The sequence below is a fragment of the Sitophilus oryzae genome, unplaced genomic scaffold, assembly GCF_002938485.1.
Source record: "Sitophilus oryzae breed Bouriz unplaced genomic scaffold, Soryzae_2.0 scaffold_173_pilon_pilon, whole genome shotgun sequence".
In the NCBI taxonomy this organism is placed as follows: Eukaryota; Metazoa; Arthropoda; class Insecta; order Coleoptera; family Curculionidae; genus Sitophilus; species Sitophilus oryzae.
Window position 1 is genome coordinate 1,172,506 of NW_022146435.1, and position 18,971 is coordinate 1,191,476.

The window sequence follows — 18,971 nt, forward strand, 5'->3', positions numbered from 1 at the left end:
TCAGCCAACTAGGTAATTTTTACCATGTTTAACCAAAAGCAATCATTATTTCCAGATATAGAGAAGAGAAGACAGAATTAGACAAGGCTGTTATGTCCGAGGTTATATTTCTCTAAGTCTGATAGGTCTCGCATGGTTTTCCCAAACACCTCAAACCTGGTCCTGCTTCCAGCGGACCACCAGTTCAATCTTCCACCATCCATCCTCAGTAGGTGAGTCTCAGCCAGCAGTGACCCGTGTATACTTCTACGCGCTCTATTCCTGCCGGCCGTTAAAAGACTCCTGTTCTGCGTTTGAATTGGCCATGCTAAATTTTTGGCATATTCCATTCAGGGACTGTCATTACAGTCCCTAAACGTCCCACCTCTAACCCATTCACAGAGCCTGTCTCTTGCGAGTTTTAGACATACACTTGGGCCCACGAATGGCGAACTGGACCTGTTTTGACAATCAGCGTTTGTTTCCCTCTAGGCCGATATGTCCCGGTATCCATATTACCGGTCCTGTACATTTAATTTATTTCATCATTTCTATAAAGTTTTTTCTTTGTAAATACTGTTTAAATTTGTTTTTCTTTAAAAATTAGCCCCAGATAAAATTGCTATGTTCAAATTTTTAAAGCTGAAATTACCTACTCTACAGTCCAGATTGAACTAATATTTTTCTATTATATATAATGTCTTGCTAACGATATTACTAGAACATTGCACCAATTTAAACTTTTATCAAGGCATCCCTAGACACCATTTACATAGATGGTTCAGCCGTTACCATTAGCGTAATTAGCAATTTTCAAGATAACAATTATGTGTCATAATTTGAAACACAATATCTATTTAAAACTTCACGGTTCTCGAGTATAGTACCTACGTATTTAGTATAATCATTAGGGTTTAATAAAGTTTCTAATAAAAAATAAATGTTTAAAAGATAAAACTTAATTTTTTTAATTCAAAATTACTCTTTAAAGTAAAAAGGGAAAAGTTTAGTTTCTTAAGACGTGAAAGTATGCATTTTGTTAAAGATAAGAAAAGTTAATAACCATTTTTATAGCTATTCCTGTTTATCTCATAGAAGAGACCTGAAGTGCGATCTTTGTTACGTAATATTTTATCCAAAATTAGTTATTGATTTGATGGGAGTTAAAGTGTGCCAGATTTCTTGTACTATGTACTGAACCGTGGTAGAATTTTCTGTTTAGCCCGAAGGGGTGAATTCATAACTTTTTGGTTTCTCAAAACGCTACCTACAGCGCACCTAAAATAATCTCAATACGATCAAAATGTTATAACGATCCTCAGTTCGAGTGACATATCTGCAAAGATAACACGTACCCTATCGACCGTCATTAGATTTCATTAAAATTGCATACACATTGTGGGAATGAATGCAAAATATCTCGTAAAGTAAAACGAAAAAAAGTTACACATCAATTTGATAGGTTTTTACTCGGGTTCTCTTTACTTTTAAAAACTTTGCGACAGTAAAATAAAATGGTTTTGCCCTGAAAAATGCAAAACTTTGCGTTTGAAGGTGACTTTGTAGCACTCTAACCTTTGTCCCCGTAGGTTTTAGAAGATCACCTTTCACCCTTTGGAATTGAGGTTCGAGAAACCCTCCTTATGAACCTCTACACACACAGTCAATCCGTTTGCCAAAAATCAGCTTTAAACGTCAAGCAGTTTAAGCAGAATCGTGATTACTCAATGGTCATATTTTATGAAACACCCTGTATAAATTTATAAAAAATCTTAATATATGTAAAACAACAAAATAAAATATACGTGTTTAAGAGTTTTTTCGGAAAAACTCACCGGTTTTTAAATAAAAAATATTTTAATATTTGAGGGATAGTTTCACCCCTTTAGAATTCGTGTTTCGAAAAATCCCTTCTTATCGAACCTCTACACCCTAAAGTCAAACTGTTTTCCAAAAATCAGCTTTTTACGTCAAGCGCTTTAAGCAGGATCGTGATTAATGAATGACCAGATTTTTCGAAACACCCTGTATACATTTTTAAAAAATCTTAAAATATGTAAAAAACAAAATAAAATATACGTGTTTAAACGTTTTTTCGGAAACTTGACCGTTTTTTAAATAAAAAATATTGTAATATTTGAGGTGGTTTCACCTTCTATTCTAATCCTAAAGTGTGCTATTCTGGCGTTGAGGTGGTTTAGCAGGATAGTGATTAATCATATGTCAGTCATAAGGATTCTATATATTAGTATAGATATGTTAAAAGATGTTAAATGAATAAATAATCTCTGGGCTCCTCAGAAGACACCCGATAAGCATGGAGGAAGCTGAGTTATTTGCTCCAATTTTTATTTAGAATCGGAGAAGATACCCTAGAGGATAAATTATTGTTAATATTTCTTTTTAACCTCTTTATTGGTACTGGTTTCTTTAATGGGTTTTATGTAGGTTTAGATATTTATCTTAGATGGAATTATCGAAAACAGGAATTAACTATCTTATCTGATAGTCAAGCAGCACTAACAGCACAATCAGCTCACTAACCATCAATTCGGAGTTGGTCAAAGAATACCTAGAGAAGTTGAAACAAATTAGGCAAAGAAAATAAAGTCCTTTTATTCTGGGCGCATGCAGGCTCACTAAGAGATAGAAGGCAATGAAAAAGCAAACGATCCAGCTAGAAAAGGAGCGACCTGGAAATGTCCATTCGTAACCTATTTTTTTTTCGACACCCGAAAAACTTTCTCAGAATACCGAGAAAAATCAAAGATTTTCCTTGATGAAGAACAATCTTTGGATTGTCATGGGGTTTCTAACAAGACACTATATCCTCAAAGTGGTATTTTATGTGCTTCATTGTTTAAAGTTGTCCGTTGTGCTGGCAATGTCCTAGTAATATTCTTGTGCAGATCAAAACTAATTCTGGACCTCGCTACAAATGTTGTTGTTGATTTCTTATTGGGGTTTATGTTGATGTCGTTGTTGATTTCTTATTGGTCTTATGGGCAATTTTTTAGCCCATTTGCAATTGACAGTTCCAATACTGATTGAAGTTTTGTAGGGTTATATCCTGGTTATATCCTATCTGTCATCGCTGATATGGCCATAACGGATGTCAAATGACATAAGTTAAAATGTGTTCTTCTAGGACATTTATTGGGGTTATTCAATTACTCAGTAATAAAAAAAACCACTTGTTTGTGAAATAAATTTTTCAGTGGTCCTTTTTATTCGTTATTAAGTTCTTCCAGTTTGAACAATTAAAGTAAACTCTTAATTCCTAAAACAAATTGCTGTTAAATATAACAAAGTACTATCACGACCCTGTATGACAAGATTCTGTTTAGCTTTTATACGACACATTAATACAAAGCCGCGGATCCTCCGAAACCAGTTATGTTTAATGGACTCGCTTAAAGGAGTTTTGCGCGTCCTGCTGAGTTTTTGGCGATGCCCGAAATCTGAAATTATCGTTATTGCCCGCGTTACTACCACTTAGGCATCGGAATTTACTGTCGGTCGAGGGGACTCGAATAGGGCCGGTGTCACTGCTGTCTGCATATTTAAGAAGTTGGCATCTTTTCGCTCTTTTGTCGATATAACAGCTTGGATGCGCGGCAGTTAAAACGTCAAAGGGCTTTTGTGCACAGGTTAGGTTTTATGAATATGGTACAGTCGAGTTGGTATGCCTTTGTGACTGGTAGGTATTTTCTGCCTTGGTTTCGAAACAGGACTTCAGTATTGCATATCATATTTTGCCTTAAAGTTTGAATTCTTTTAATCTTTTTAATACCTTTTGCATTATTTATACATACAAGGTCAAATTCTACAATTCTGCTCTTTATACAGAAGAACGACAGTTTGTATTGAAATGACATTTTGTGAGCATATGTCGGTTAATTCAGAGCACTTTTTAAAAATATAGAGAGTTCTACAGGGTGTCCACAAAAAGAGTTATATGATTAATATAGTAGTATATATTAATTGATTTTTGGATTCTAAGAGAAAAATAAAGGTGAGTTTTATTAAAAAAGCATCTACCTAAAATCTAAGGATTTTGACATATTTTACATTTTGTGAAAATGAAGAGTAAATTTTAAATTTCAATAACAGCTACCTAAATTTTAGTTGACGTTGTATAGCCTGATATTTAATTACAATAACCATTGTAGGTTAAACCAAATTAAAATTTGCCCCGAAAAGTTATACAGGGTGAGACAAAATGAATATGGAACATTAGTCACTTTTAAAAGCAAGTTGCTCCTTTATTTTAAATGGAACACCCAGTATATTATTCCGCTGTTCAATGGAGAATTTATAAATCTTCAAAGTATAAGGTTGCCTACCCCTCAAACTAAGATTTTCCTAGATATTTTATTTTTTATGATTTTGCGACAATAGATCTTTATTATTTGAAAAAATCTAGGGTGGCTCTGTGATATACCTTTTGTTAATTTAACAAAAATTAAAGAATGTAGAGTAAAATACTCAACGGTAATAAAAAGATACATGTTTAAATCATATTTTAATTATTACAGAATTAAAACTAGATATAAACCTATAATTGTGACAAAAATTAGCTAGATGAAATCAAATGCTCAAAATGCTTCCTTACCTGTTAACTGCATAAAATGATTGTCTTTTCAAAAGGATCTTTTCATTTTAAAATGCATATGTGGAGTTTTACCTCGAAAAGCAGCTACAATAATTTCTCTGATGTTGTCGACAATAGTTGGTCGAGCTTTGTAAACACTGTCTTTAACATATCCCCATAAAAATCCAGACTAGATAAAATCAGGAGCATTTAAGTATTCTATTAATTGGTGAAAGCACACTGCATCCACCGAGGGGTGTCTCACTCGGGTAAAAAATGTACACGTACTGCCAAAATATCCTTCCACTGCTAAGCGACTGCCAATGACTATGAAGAAGACTGCCTATTACTGCCATGTAATTATTATAGGTGACTGCCATAAGACTGCCAGCGACTGCCAAGAAAATGTACATGTAATTCCAATAGTGAGACACCCCTCGGCATTCACCAACTAATAGAATCCTATCAATTCTTTTTGATGTAGGATAAGTTTGACATTTTCGGCAAATTTATGAGATTTTTTTTTTGTTTTAACTGACATATAATGATAACTAGTATTAAAGTTGGAGCTATGTTGAAGTAATGTCATACATATCACCAGCCACCTAGATTTTATCATATAATATATCTACTCAGATCAAATCATATAAATTAAAATATCTAGTATAATAAATAATAGCTCATGTACGAAGCATTCTTCGGCGTTAAACTCCATTGAAAGATATGAATCAAACATAAAATAAAAAATTCTATAAGAATATCCAAATTTAAGAACGTCAATATTTGGAAATTCGTTTGTTATTTGACATTCCAACTTTTTTCCCAAACTGATGCCCATTTCACCGATATTTTTCAGGAACCAATCCTTACCGCAGTTTACCAACTTGGTTAATCTAGTTTTAAAACGGAGCCCCTATTATTGACTTTTTATAACATTGCTGGCAAATGTCGATAACTGTCACATTCTTTTCAGTTTTCTTATTTTGATTACCGCCTCCCAGTATAACACATATAATACAATAAGCACACATAGAACGCAATATTCTGACTTCTATCATTTTAAATTTACTTAGCACTTTTGACATGAAAGCTTCCGTTGTACCCATGATTAACTAATGAGTAACTAACAACTAGTTGATTATATATGTGGGATCAAAACTGCTAAGCAGCTTTCAAACTGCACATTTAGTTCTATTTGTATTTAATGCCTAGTTCTTGACTTCTACAAACGAGAGGCCAGTTGAAGTGATTTATAAACTCGTTGGGCTATTTATCATAAAAGTACTATGTTTAACAGAAATTTAAATGTATGCAGTCCCAATTTGTCAGTTTATACAGCTTAAATTAACATTTAAGCGTAATTTAAATTTTAGTATAGTTTCGCAAAGTTTAGTTTATACTGTGTAATTTAAAGTTTACATTAGAATTAATTTATACAGGTTAAAAAGGGAGGAATCCCAAAATTTTGTCGTTTGTGTACAAAGTACAAGCAATATTTTAGTAGCAGTATTATTTTTAGTATTATTGTTCAAATATAAATGCTTCTTTTGAATGTGATAGAGAGTATTAATATTAAATGAATTTTGGACTTTCAATTATCTTATTATCTGTATTATTTATTATTTTTATTTATTAACATTTCGGTCAGTGCCACCGAAAAGTTGTGTTCATGTTGTGTTAGATAAAAATAAATAAAGACAATGGATGTCCGTTTTTAGTGCCTTAAAGCTATCGGTTTCATTATTATAATTCTTGCAAAATTATTTTTATTAAATTTTTGACCTACCGGGTGCGTCTCAAAAGTGACACTCTCCTCTAATGAAAAAAATAATTAAAAAAATCGCCTTAAGAGTCCATTTGCGCTACACCGCACGGGTCGGTCTCAGGGGTCGGGTAGAGCGGGTGTGCTGTGGAAGGCGGTCCGTTCACGATCCCCCACCGCCTGATTTTTGGTCGGACGCATTCAGTGTAAATCACATCTGAATATTTCCCATATTTATTTCAGTAGAGTAAAAACGATATCAAAATGTGTCAAAAATTTTTTGGAGGTATAACTACATGATATCTATACAGGATTATCAGTTAGGCCTTTGTGCATGTGAAATAACTAATTACGACCTTTTTGGGGGTGTCAGAAATTTTTTAACTAGCAAAATGTCAAAAATGTATAACCATGTTTTTTTATCTTTCCTACGCGATAACTCCTAAACTAATCAACTTATTCACAAACTCTTTTTTTTAATCGATTGAGAACACATAGGCGGTGATAGCTGAGGTAATTAAAATTCCATAGTGAGTGTATTTTTTTTGGAAAATGGATTAAACTTCAAACATTAACTTTATTGTATCATGATTTTCGGTAAGCGAGAAACTTTTTTATTTGAAGGAATTTTTACATAGTATCTGCGTATGAAATAAAGTAAAAATATTGAAAAAGTTTTTGAAACTTGGTACAATTTTCTAATGCTAATACTTTTCTTGTTATCCTAAATTAAGTTTACGAATAGGCCGCGCGCGAGACCACTCGGGCCTCGCCGCCCGAGACTTTGATTTTATATGGCGACACGGCGGACGCGATGTTCCGTAGGCCTATTTCTGATTATTTGTATGTACCTGCAGTTTGAAATTTAGTTAATTCAGTACGTTATAAATTATTTAGTTATCGACTCTTTAATTTGCAGAAAAACTATAAACAAAAATGATAGGCTTTTTAAATCCTATTATAACGAAACCTAAAAACTATCATAATCATAAATGCTGCGGAAAAAGGCAAAATGATGTATGCTTAATATATTAATTAATAATTGTATATATATTATATTAACAATTATTAATATATTATATTAACAAAAAGAAAACTAGATAAATAGAACGGTTTTGATATTATAATATTTTTGATATGTGATAAAATAGGAAAAAAGGGCAAACATCACAAATTAACATCTAGACAAACAGGTATCTTATGTTGTAACCTATTTTAATAAGATTTTTTAATAAATTCATTGATAATAAAATTGATATGATCGCTAAAATTCCATAGCCAGTATTTTTTTTTGCCAATAGAGCTGAATAATTTGTCATAAACCAGAATAATTTTAATTATTCTTATTTACCATAAATATAAATAATAATAATAATAATAATATAATTCCATTACATAAATAATTCTATATAATTCTACAGAATGTCCCCAGTTTGTGGAAAAACAAAATCAAACTTTTTATTATTGACATTTTGAGAAAAATGTATTCTTCATAAAAAATTTTGCTTGTTCTAAAATGGTTAATCCCGTTTATACTTTTCCAAATTTCCATACCGTTTGTATATTGTTGAATTTTTTCAGTCTTAAAAATCAAGGGGCGTTTCTATGGTAATATAATTTCGATTATATTCTTTGATAGACGGTTATTATTAATTATTGTTTTATTATATGTAAATTTATATATGCATGGGAAATATTGTTGATCGTCATTTCCCAGTCAACTGGACGCCGTTTTTTTTTCGATCATACGGTATATTATGTATTTCAATAAAAGCGACAATACTTAGGCAACAATGTTTTCGATCTAGCGTGGTTTAATGACAAAAGGGGCTCCCTGTAATCCTTTTACCTGTTCAAATTAATTGATTAGTATAATGAGACAAGTCGCTGATTCCTACTATTTAGTGGTTTTCATATTTTATTGCAATGAAAATCGCAGTTTTACGTACACAAAACGCAGATTTAATTTAATTTTTTTTTAAAAACTCAGAGCAAAATTTAAAATGTCATATGTCAAATAGAAAAAAAATATTACAGTCGAAAGTGATAAAATATCCGATTTTTAAAGAAAAATCTCAATGCAATCGGTAATATTTGCCATGACTACCAACATAAAGCTTTTTTAATCTGCCAATTCGTTTATTTAATCAGGAAAGTGTGCTCAAAGGTTTCAAAAAAAAGAATTTTTATTCATTTCCGATAAAGACAATTAAAATAAAAATTCTCCAGCTTTGGCTTTATTACAGAAATGCCATCAAGACAATGACATTCTGTAAAGATAACATTTGACTTTCAAAGAAATTTTTGTCTATTTTAATTTCTACACCGGGTGCGTCTCAAAAGTGGCTCACCCCTATAACTTTCTTATTTTTTCAGATAAAAAAACGAGATTTGGTATGTTAGTATATGACATAAATTAGGATTGATTGACGTATTCAATTGTTTTTGGTCACTTCTTGTTTCACCGGAAATGACTACAACTTTTGATTCTTAAATGGCACCCCCGGTATTTGTTTACTTTATTCGATAGAAAATGACATTCTGAATATAATGACATATCATATATCATATGTCAACTTTTGAAATTTTCGCTTAAAACGAAATTGAATTTTAAATTTCAATCAAGTAGCCTTGGAAAAATAGATTTGATCGTCTAATGTTTTTAGTGCCTTGTCCTGGCCAGTTAGAAAATGCTCAAATCGTATTTTTAATCATATCTCAATTTTTTCAAATAGAACGAGGGTGGCTAATTAGCATATTTGGGAAAAGCATTTTTACAGACAATTTACCTCACGCGGTATTTCGAGTCAAATTATCGTTATGAACCGCATGTTATAATTTCCTTTATAATTTCAAATAAACCATATGCGAAAATGTCAAAGTTGACATATGATATGTCATTCTATTCAGAGTGTCATTTTCTATCGAATAAAGTAAAAAAAATACCGAAAAAAACTAAATATGCCATCAGTTTGCTTAAATAGAACCAAGTAACATATAATTTACGCAGAAACTGACGATATGACCACAGACAACAAATTGCAGAGCTTCACAATTCAGCATAAAAAATATTTATTAAAAAATAAATTAAATATAACTATGTATCAGAAAACCTTAATTTATGTCTGTATTGTAACGGAATTTTAACTTATAATACTCTTTCAATATAGACATGTCTTATAAACCTTATATTTTTTAATGACGTGTTGAACGATGTGGGGTACCGATTAATTTTGAAGAAAAAAATATTAAACCCTGAACTTAAATTAAAATTTATTTTTAAATTATAAGAAAGTATCGCTTATAATTAAATTAACTATTAAATTTATTTCAATCAATATTTTTTAAGTATAATAAATACAACTTTGTTTGACCATCAAAATCTCAAAAATGGTAGATAACAACCTATTCTCAGACCTATTGAATAGACATATAAAATTTAATCAAAATCGGTCAAGCCGTTACGGAGAAGTATGGTAACAAAAAAATTAAAAAACAACCCCTATTTGAAAGTGAAAATTTAGTGTCGTATGTATTTTTTAATGCCACATCGTAAAAAAACAAAAATTAAAAATTTTGTCCAAAAAAATAAAAAAATTGGGGTGGGCCCCCCTTGTCACTTAAGGGTATAAAAAATAGATAACAGCCTATTCTCAGACCCACTGAATATACATATAAAATTTCATCAAAATCGGTCAAGCCGTTACGGTGAAGTCGGGAGAAGTATGGTAACAAAAAAACAACCCCTATTTGAAAGTGAAAATTTAGTGTTGTATGTATTTTTTATTGCCACATCGTAAAAAAACAAAAATTAAAAATTTTGTCCAAAAAAATAAAAAAAATTGGGGTGGGCCCCCCTTGTCACTTAAGGGTATAAAAAATAGATAACAACCAATTCTCAGACCTACTGCATATACATATTAAATTTCATCAAAATCGGTCAAGCCGTTACGGAGAAGTCGGGAGAAGTATGGTAACAAAAAATTAAAAAAAAACAACCCCTATTTGAACGTGAAAATTTAGTGTTAAATGTATTTTTTAATGCCACATCGTAAAAAAACAAAAATTAAATATTTTACCCAAAAAATAAAAAAAATTGGGGTAGGCCCCCCTTGTCACTTAAGGGTATAAAAAAATAGATAACAACCTATTTTCAGACCTACTGAATATATATATAAAAATTTCATCAAAATCAGTTAAGCCGTTACGGAGAAGTACGTAACAAGAAAAAACCCTATTTGAAAGTGAAAATTTAGTGTTAAATGTATTGTTTAATGCCGCATCGTAAAAAACAAAATTAAATATTTTATCAAAATAAAAAAAAAATTGGGGTGGGCCCCCACTTGTCATAAGGGTATAAAAAATAGATAACAAATAATTTCAGACCTACTGAATATACATATAAAATTTCGTAAAATTGGTCCAGAAGCCGTTACGAATTAGTACGTAACAAAAAAATTAAAAAAACCTATTGAACGTGAAAATTTAGTGTTAAATATGTTTTTAATGCCATCGTAAACTAAAATTAAATATTTTTTCCAAAAATAAAAAAAATTGGGTGGGCCCCCCCTTGCCGCAAAATTTATAAAAATAGATAACCTATTTTCCAGACCTACTGAATATACATATAAAATTTCATCAAAATCGGTCAAGCCGTTACGGAGAAGTACGTAACAAAATTAAAAAACCTATTTGAAAGTGAAAATTTAGTGTTAAAATGTATTTTTTAATGCCACATCGTAAAAAACTAAAATTAAATATTTTGTCAAAAAATAAAAAACATTGATTGGCCCCCACTTGCCCATAAGGGTATAAAAAATAGATAACAACCTATTTTCAGACCTACTGAATATACATATAAAATTTCATCAAAATCGGTCAAGCCGTTACGGAGAAGTACGTAACAAAATTAAAAAAACCTATTTGAAAGTGAAAATTTAGTGTTTGTATATGTATTTTTTAATGCCACATCGTAAAAAACAAAAATTAAATTTTGTCAAAAATTTTCAAAAAATGGAGTGGGCCCCCCACTTGTCATAAACATAAAAAATAGATAACAACCTATTGCACCACTGAATATACATATAAAATTTCATCAAAATCGGTTAAGCCGTTATGGAGGAGTACGGTATCTAAAACTGTGACAAGACAATTTTTTATATGTATTAGATTTCAGAAATCTGCCTAAACCTTAGCCCGATCCTGTCGTGTTAAGCCACACCCATAATTCCAAACGCACGTGCTTTCAGCGAAAAAATATAATTTTTAAATTCCTTAGATTAGGGCTTGCAGAGCTTCAGCATTTGCCATAAAATAGCGAGCAATTTGTTACAAAACCATATAAATTATATATCACTGTAATCACAAAACTTCAATCTATATCCCTCCTGTAACAGAATTTTAAATTATATTTTTATTTTCGAGAAAATTTAGTCCAAACATAAGGTTTATTTTGTTGATGTTTGACCATCAAAATCTTAAAAATGAACAAGTTATCTAAAAATGTGCCACACGACGGATTTAGTATAATCCTTTATCTTTAATTTTCTTCTTCGTTTGTGTAAAAATACCTAGCCAGTTTGACATAAAACGTTAAATGCCGAACGCTTATTTTGCTACTTTTTCGGACTAGTGAAATGGACTCTTAACTAATCCGCATAAATAGGCAAATCAAATTTTAAGTGAACTACCTGATGGTGTCAATATAAGCTCTAAGACATCCAAAGCATCCAAAGAAGGCTAAGGGAAGCAGGATTATTTAGCAGAAGAGTAGCCAAAAAAACACTCATCAGTAAGAAGAACCAGAAGGCCCGACTTAGCTTTGCAAAAAATATTGCACTGGTCGACGAATGACTAGAAAAAGGTCCTGTTTTCAGATGAAAGCAAATTCGATATATGTATTTGGATCCGATGGCATATCGTGGATACATCGCCCAGAAGGGAAAATAATTGATCCAAAGTATGCCAAGGCCACTGTAAATCATATTTATGGATCTTTCATGGTGTGGGGATGCTTCTGGGGCTATGGCATGGGACCACTGCATGTAACAGAAGGAACAATGGTTCGATTTATGTATATCTTAAAGAAAGTGATGATTCCGTTTGTTGATGATAATTTGCCTATAACCTAGATATTTCAGCAAGATAATAATCCAAAGCATAAATCGAAAGTCTTAACAAGAATGGTTTTTGTCTAAACAAATTAGGGTTATGGACTTTCCTGCCCAAAGTCCAGAGCTTAACCCCATTGAAAACCTGTGGGAGGAACTAGATCGCCGGGTAAGACGAAGTCACATTAGCAATAAGAAAGATTTGGTAAGAATTTTGAGAGAAAGAGGCCCGGAATTCCATTGAACCAGATACCATAAGAAAACTATTGGACTCCATGCCAAAGCGATATCGTGAAGTTATAGCCAATCGCGGTTACTCTACCCGTTATTAATTTTATTAGGTTAGCAACAAATATGTGCTTGTAATTATAAAATAATATTGTTTTTATATTAATTTTATATTATGTTATCATTTATCTGTTTTATTCTTCAGACTCTGACTGGATAAAAGTTTTCGTGAGACATGTGACTATTTCATTTAAATAAGAACTATTTAAGTATCTTTAATTTTAACAATGCATAAAATGGCCTCAGTCCCTGCGTTAACAAAAGACACAAGGTTTCTCTACTTTTTGTCCGATAGTGTATGCTAATGAAGCTACCCTTGTTGAAATTGCCCCATTTGAAAAAATCCTTGATTAAAAATTAGCATTAATTGGTACAGCCATGGTACTCTAGATTGAAATTTAAAATACGATTTTTTAAGCCAAAGTGTCAAAAGTTATACATATAATATGTCATTCTAACCATGTACAGAGTGTCCCATTTTGGTTGAAATCATACGGTATCTCCGTTATTAGTGAAGATAGAAGGATGCGGTTTGCACAAACCTGTGCCATTTTTTTGTCAAACGAAAGATGCTGTAAACAAAATTTTTATAGCCCACTTTGTTTCTGAGCTACAGGGTCTTTTTGAAAATTTTGCAATTTGGGACACCCCCCGTATCTCTGTTATTGCGAAAGATATTGAGAAGGTGAAAACTGTTTATTGTAGAACTTTTTACGTAGAATACAGTGGCATAGTCTATTTTCGTACGAAAAGAATATTTTTAAAGATATGAACTAAAGTGAGGTTTTCTTAAATGGAACACCCTGTATATTTATAAATTATATGATCTGGTTTGTCATAAGCTTCTCAAGAATATATATCACTCGATATTTGTTTTCACTATTTACTGCAATATTTTTAGAAAAATATTAAAAGATTATATTTATTAGTAGGCCATGATTAATAATAAAAGAAACTAAAGAATTATTAATAGTATACTGCTATCTGTCTCTTGTTTTATTTTGAGAGCCACTAATAAATTCTTTATATATTAGGGAAACTTAACTCTTTACCGCTATTTGTAAATCTTGGAAGTTATCGTACCGAAACTTTTAGATATGTTTTAGCTAATTTACGTGAAATATACTTTCAGCAAGATGGGACTTTCCCTAACAACTTTGAAAATATTAGAATTTTGATAAATTATTATTTCTCAAATCAATGAATTGGGACCAACGCAATGGACCCATATGATGGCTTCCCTGATTCCTGGATTTGTCCGTTCTCGATATCTGATTTTGGAGATTTTTAGAATATGAAATATTTCGTGGCAACTACAACAATGTCGAACACCTGGAAAATGCTTTAATATTGCAAGCTTTTAGATATATGCAAACCCATCCCGTTATAAAGAAAAAAAGATATATTCAGAGATTCAGTGGTAACAGTTCAAAAGTAAAATATATCAATGGCAAATACAATTTTAATGTGTGTATGACTATTTTAGTAAATAAATTTTTATTTTTATGTTATTTATCAGGGCCTGCTAATAAAAAAATGATATATTTTAAATATTGAAGTAAATAGTGAAAATAAATATAGAGTAATATATATTTTTGAGAAGCTCATAGAAAGACGGATCATATGATTTATAAATATACATGGTGTTCCATTTGAAAAAACATAACTTTAGTTTATATTTTCAAAAATATTTTTTCCATAAAAAAATAGACTACGCCACTGTATTCTACGTAAAAAGTTCTACAAGAATCAATTTTCACCTTTTCGATATCATCCACAATAACGGAGATACTGGGGCAGGCCCAAATTGCAAAATTTTCGAAAAGACCCTGTAGCTCAGAAACGAAGAGCGCTATGAAAATTTTGTTTACTGCATCTTCCGTTTGACAAAACAAGTGGGACAGGTTTGTGCAAACCCCACCCTTCTAACTTCACTAATAACGGAGATACCCTATGATTTCAACTAAAATTGGACACCCTGTACATAATATGATATGTCATTCTATTCAGAGAGGCATTTTCTGTCGAATAAAGTAAAATTATACCGAGGGTGTCATTTAAAAATCAAAAGTTGCAGTCATTTCCGGTGAAACAGGAAGTGACCAAAAATAATTAAATACGTCATCAGTCAATCATAATTTATGTCAGATACTAAATCTCTTTTTTTATCTAAAAAAACAAAAAACTTATAGGGGCGAGCCACTTTTGAGACGCACACCGGTAGACATTTGCCAAAATGATTTCTGAAAGCTTCTAAAACTTATACTACGTAAAAACGATGGCCATCTTCCGATCATAAATTGTTGGATGTTTTTCTTCTTCGATGCTTTTCTGACATTTCAACTAATTGATGTTTTGAAAACCAGTCAAGGATCTAACGCATGGCCCCGTACCAAATAGTAAATCGTCTAACGTCAGCAATCATTCGCTTGGTATGCCATTTGTTGACAATATCTCGTTTGTCTAATGCGACTCGAACGGAAAAAATCATAAATTACCTAAATGACCTACTAAATCTTTCTGACTACTTTTTCAAACCCGATCCCTGAAACGTTAAATAACGGAATTTACGTTTAATTTAACCTAGCAGATAATTTATTTCAAATATTTCGGTTCTACTAAGAATTGGCATAATATGTAATTTTTGTAATATTGGTAATAGATTTCTACACTCAAAACGCAACGAATTTTTTTTTGGTCAAGTTTAATATGTTATATTTTTTTTTTAATTTTTAGTCCTATTTTCTTGATTTTTATAGCAAACTGTATATAAATATCTCAACTTTAAATCGTAAACTCAGTTTATTATAAACTTTATTATTTGACTTATACAAGGGTTAATCGAAGAGTTGTTTTTACCCTATCTTCATCAACACCCTGTGCAATAATTTCATGAGCAAATTTTACTAAAATATTATTTTTCGGTCAGAACTATGTCTATTTATTTTCTTTTTTGACTCATGTCAACACATGCCTTGGTTAATTTTTAAGAGCAAAATAAACCTGCCACAAACATTTTGCAATTTTTTTTAATTATCGTTACTTTTAAATGCTATTCTTCATAATGACGAGGTGGCTTTGGTGATTATTGTTGTGTACGATTGAATATGGTTCTTAGTGTTGAAGATTGTGCAAAAGTCATTGATCTTGTTGAAGATGGCCGAAATTATGAATATTCGCTTAGTCCTTGAAGAAGAATGGGAAAACATAACAAAATATATTTGCAGCCTCATTAACAGTATGAACCGAGGTCTATAGACAGTTATAACAACTAGAGGAAATACAAAGTGTCAGAGTTGTTTCTACACTAAGATATTACAGTTACTTTTTTAATATCCTTAGTTCTGTTAGTGTTACTAATATTTATAAGCCTGTATCGTTACTTTTTAACATTGTTTAAATTTTAATAAAGTTCTAATCGGTGTCGATATGGCATTACGACAATAGTCACCAAACCCACCTCGTGATATTAAAAATTAACATTATAAAATATTGATAGGTGAATAAATTGCAAATTGCTGTTGGTGGCAAGTTCATTTCGCTCTTAAAAATTAACAAATAATGCTTGTACTGGCATGAGTCAGTCATGATAACAAAATTCTCAGGAGACACGGTTCTGATCAAAAAATAATGCTTCAGGAAAAATTACTCACGAAATTATTGCACAGGGTGTTTTAAAGTTAAAGTAAAAAACAACCCTTCATTTAGCCCTGTATAATAACCCAAATCCTAAAGTTTATAAAAAACTGAGTTTACGAATTAAAGTTGATAGGTTTATATACAGTTTGCTAAAAAATTCATGAAAATAAGTATAAAAGTAAAAAAATATAACACTTTAAACTTAACAAAAAAAATTCCATTGCGTTTTTTCATCTTAGTATATATTAAAAATTGGTACAAAATAGTGATGTTATAAAAATAAAAAGCGATAAAGTATAAAACTTTTAAAGTTAGAAATATAATGTGAAAAAACTATCTTATCGTTCATTAATTTTCATAATACATATATGTATAACTCAAAGTAAACCATAAGAGCCACTAGTGTCCTACAGGGCCTACTATAAACATTTAAATATTAAAATTATTTGTATATTAAAAAAATTTCGTTTTTTTGTGTTTTAAATTTAATTATTAGATCTATTATGATATATTTTTTAGAACCTTTTATGAGACATTTTTTTGACAAATAAAATATAGAAAAAGTCCGATAACGATTCGTTTTTATCTTTTGACATGTTGCCAGACATCGAATGCGAAGGGTGTCTGAAATAGCAATATATTCAATTTCGTCTTGAAGCATGCAAACTAAGAAGCTACGACAATTTTGTTTCGGCCATCTTTGTATTCACAAACGGTTCGGAGAAACAAAAATAAAACCTACTAGTTTCAAAAATAAAATGAATAGAATCAATAATTGCAACAAAAATGTGCAGAGTATCCCATTGAGTTATTTTACTTTGAAAATTTAAGAAATATATATTTTCGCTTAAATTTTGAGAACTACTGGATCTTTTCTGGATTTTATTTCTTGTAAATTTAATCTACTACTTACCTATGTTTATCAGGATATTATAATTCTTAATTTAAAATATAAAAAATTTCCAAAATTTTTTTCAAAAAATTCGACATTTTCAAATTTTGTTTTCGCGAAAGTCGTGTTTCTGGAATCTAAATATACTACCCCTAAAAATATTTGCACTTATTTAAGACTCACCCTGTATTACGCTAAATCAACACACATTGGAATATTAAGAAGACTGTTATATTTTGTGTTTCAACGGTGATTTTCTGTATCATGAAAATAAGAAAAAACAAATTTGATGTAGATCTACCTAGTAATTGCGAAAAAAGTTCTATTATATCAAGTTTATGGTAGTTTATTTCATTATCCACCATTAATCAACTAAATTCTTTTTGTTTGTATCTTATATGTCTAATAAATCAATCAAGGCTAAATCAAACCGTCTTCAGTGAATAGTCGATATATTTTTTTTAATATCTTAATGTTTAACAGAAATTTATCGTGTAATATATTTAATGACGTTGCTAAGAAAACAAATCGTAATGATTGTTGAATTAATCATTAAGCTTTAAGATCATTTTTCATTCAACAGACATGCGAAAAGGATTATCATCGAATAAAAATATTAAGAGATGAGAATTTTAACTGATTACTACAACGGCCTGGTTAAAATGAATTATCGTTTATGAGTACAATGTAATTGCAAAATAAAATCTTTGTCTTAATTAACCTTGTCTTAATGCGGTAAAGAGTATGTTTTTTTTGGCATAAAATAAGTACAATATCACAATAAAAAATAATCATTTAACAAAGATTAATAATTGTTACACTTGGTGATAGGTTTTAAAATTAAAATTAACCTTTTTAATACCATTCATTATTACCTTATTATTTTTTAAAAGTTGGTATTAATTTCAACTTTACGATATAATATAAATTCTGACGTCTATCGACAATATCGGTTCATTTCTCTTTTGATTGAGAAGCTTAGTAGCTTTCTCCGTTGAAGGCTTTAAAGATTTCTGGTTTGCTTTTGGCATTGAATATTTTCCAGTAGGGCATTATTATTTATTTGATTATTTTTCCAATTGCAGATTTGTTTTTCTTTCAGTATATACTTGAATTAGTCCATTATTTTAGATGATATTTTTCGACAACTATATTTGTCTTAAGCACTTAGGAGCCCCTTTTTTCCTGATATTGGACCTGATTGGGTCCATTTATAAAGCCTTTGTGTTCATTTCTCTTTTGATTGAGAAGCTTTTGTAGTTTTCTGAAGGCTTTAAACATTTTTGGTTTAATTTTGGCACTGGTTGTGTCTTCCAGTAGGTCTTTATTTGATTATTTTTCCCATTACAGATTTGTTCTTCTTTCAAATTGCGTTTAGTGATCCCCTCTCACATCATTAGGCTTCGAAAGTGCAGGATAGAGGTGGGCAAAGATTGAACGAGTTGTTCATTTGAACGACTATTAAAAATGAATCGTGAGATTCGATTCACTGCTTAGAATACGGTTCATTGAAATAAATCGTAGCCAGCACGGATCCATAACATTTAAACGATGAGTCGTAAAAAAGAATCGTGAGAATTGAATCGGATCACAATGCGATCGTTCGATCAAAGAGTCGTGAGAATTGATTCATTGGTTACAATACGGTCCGTTCAATTGAGTCGTGGCCAACACGGATCCATATGATTTGAACGATGAGCCGTAAAG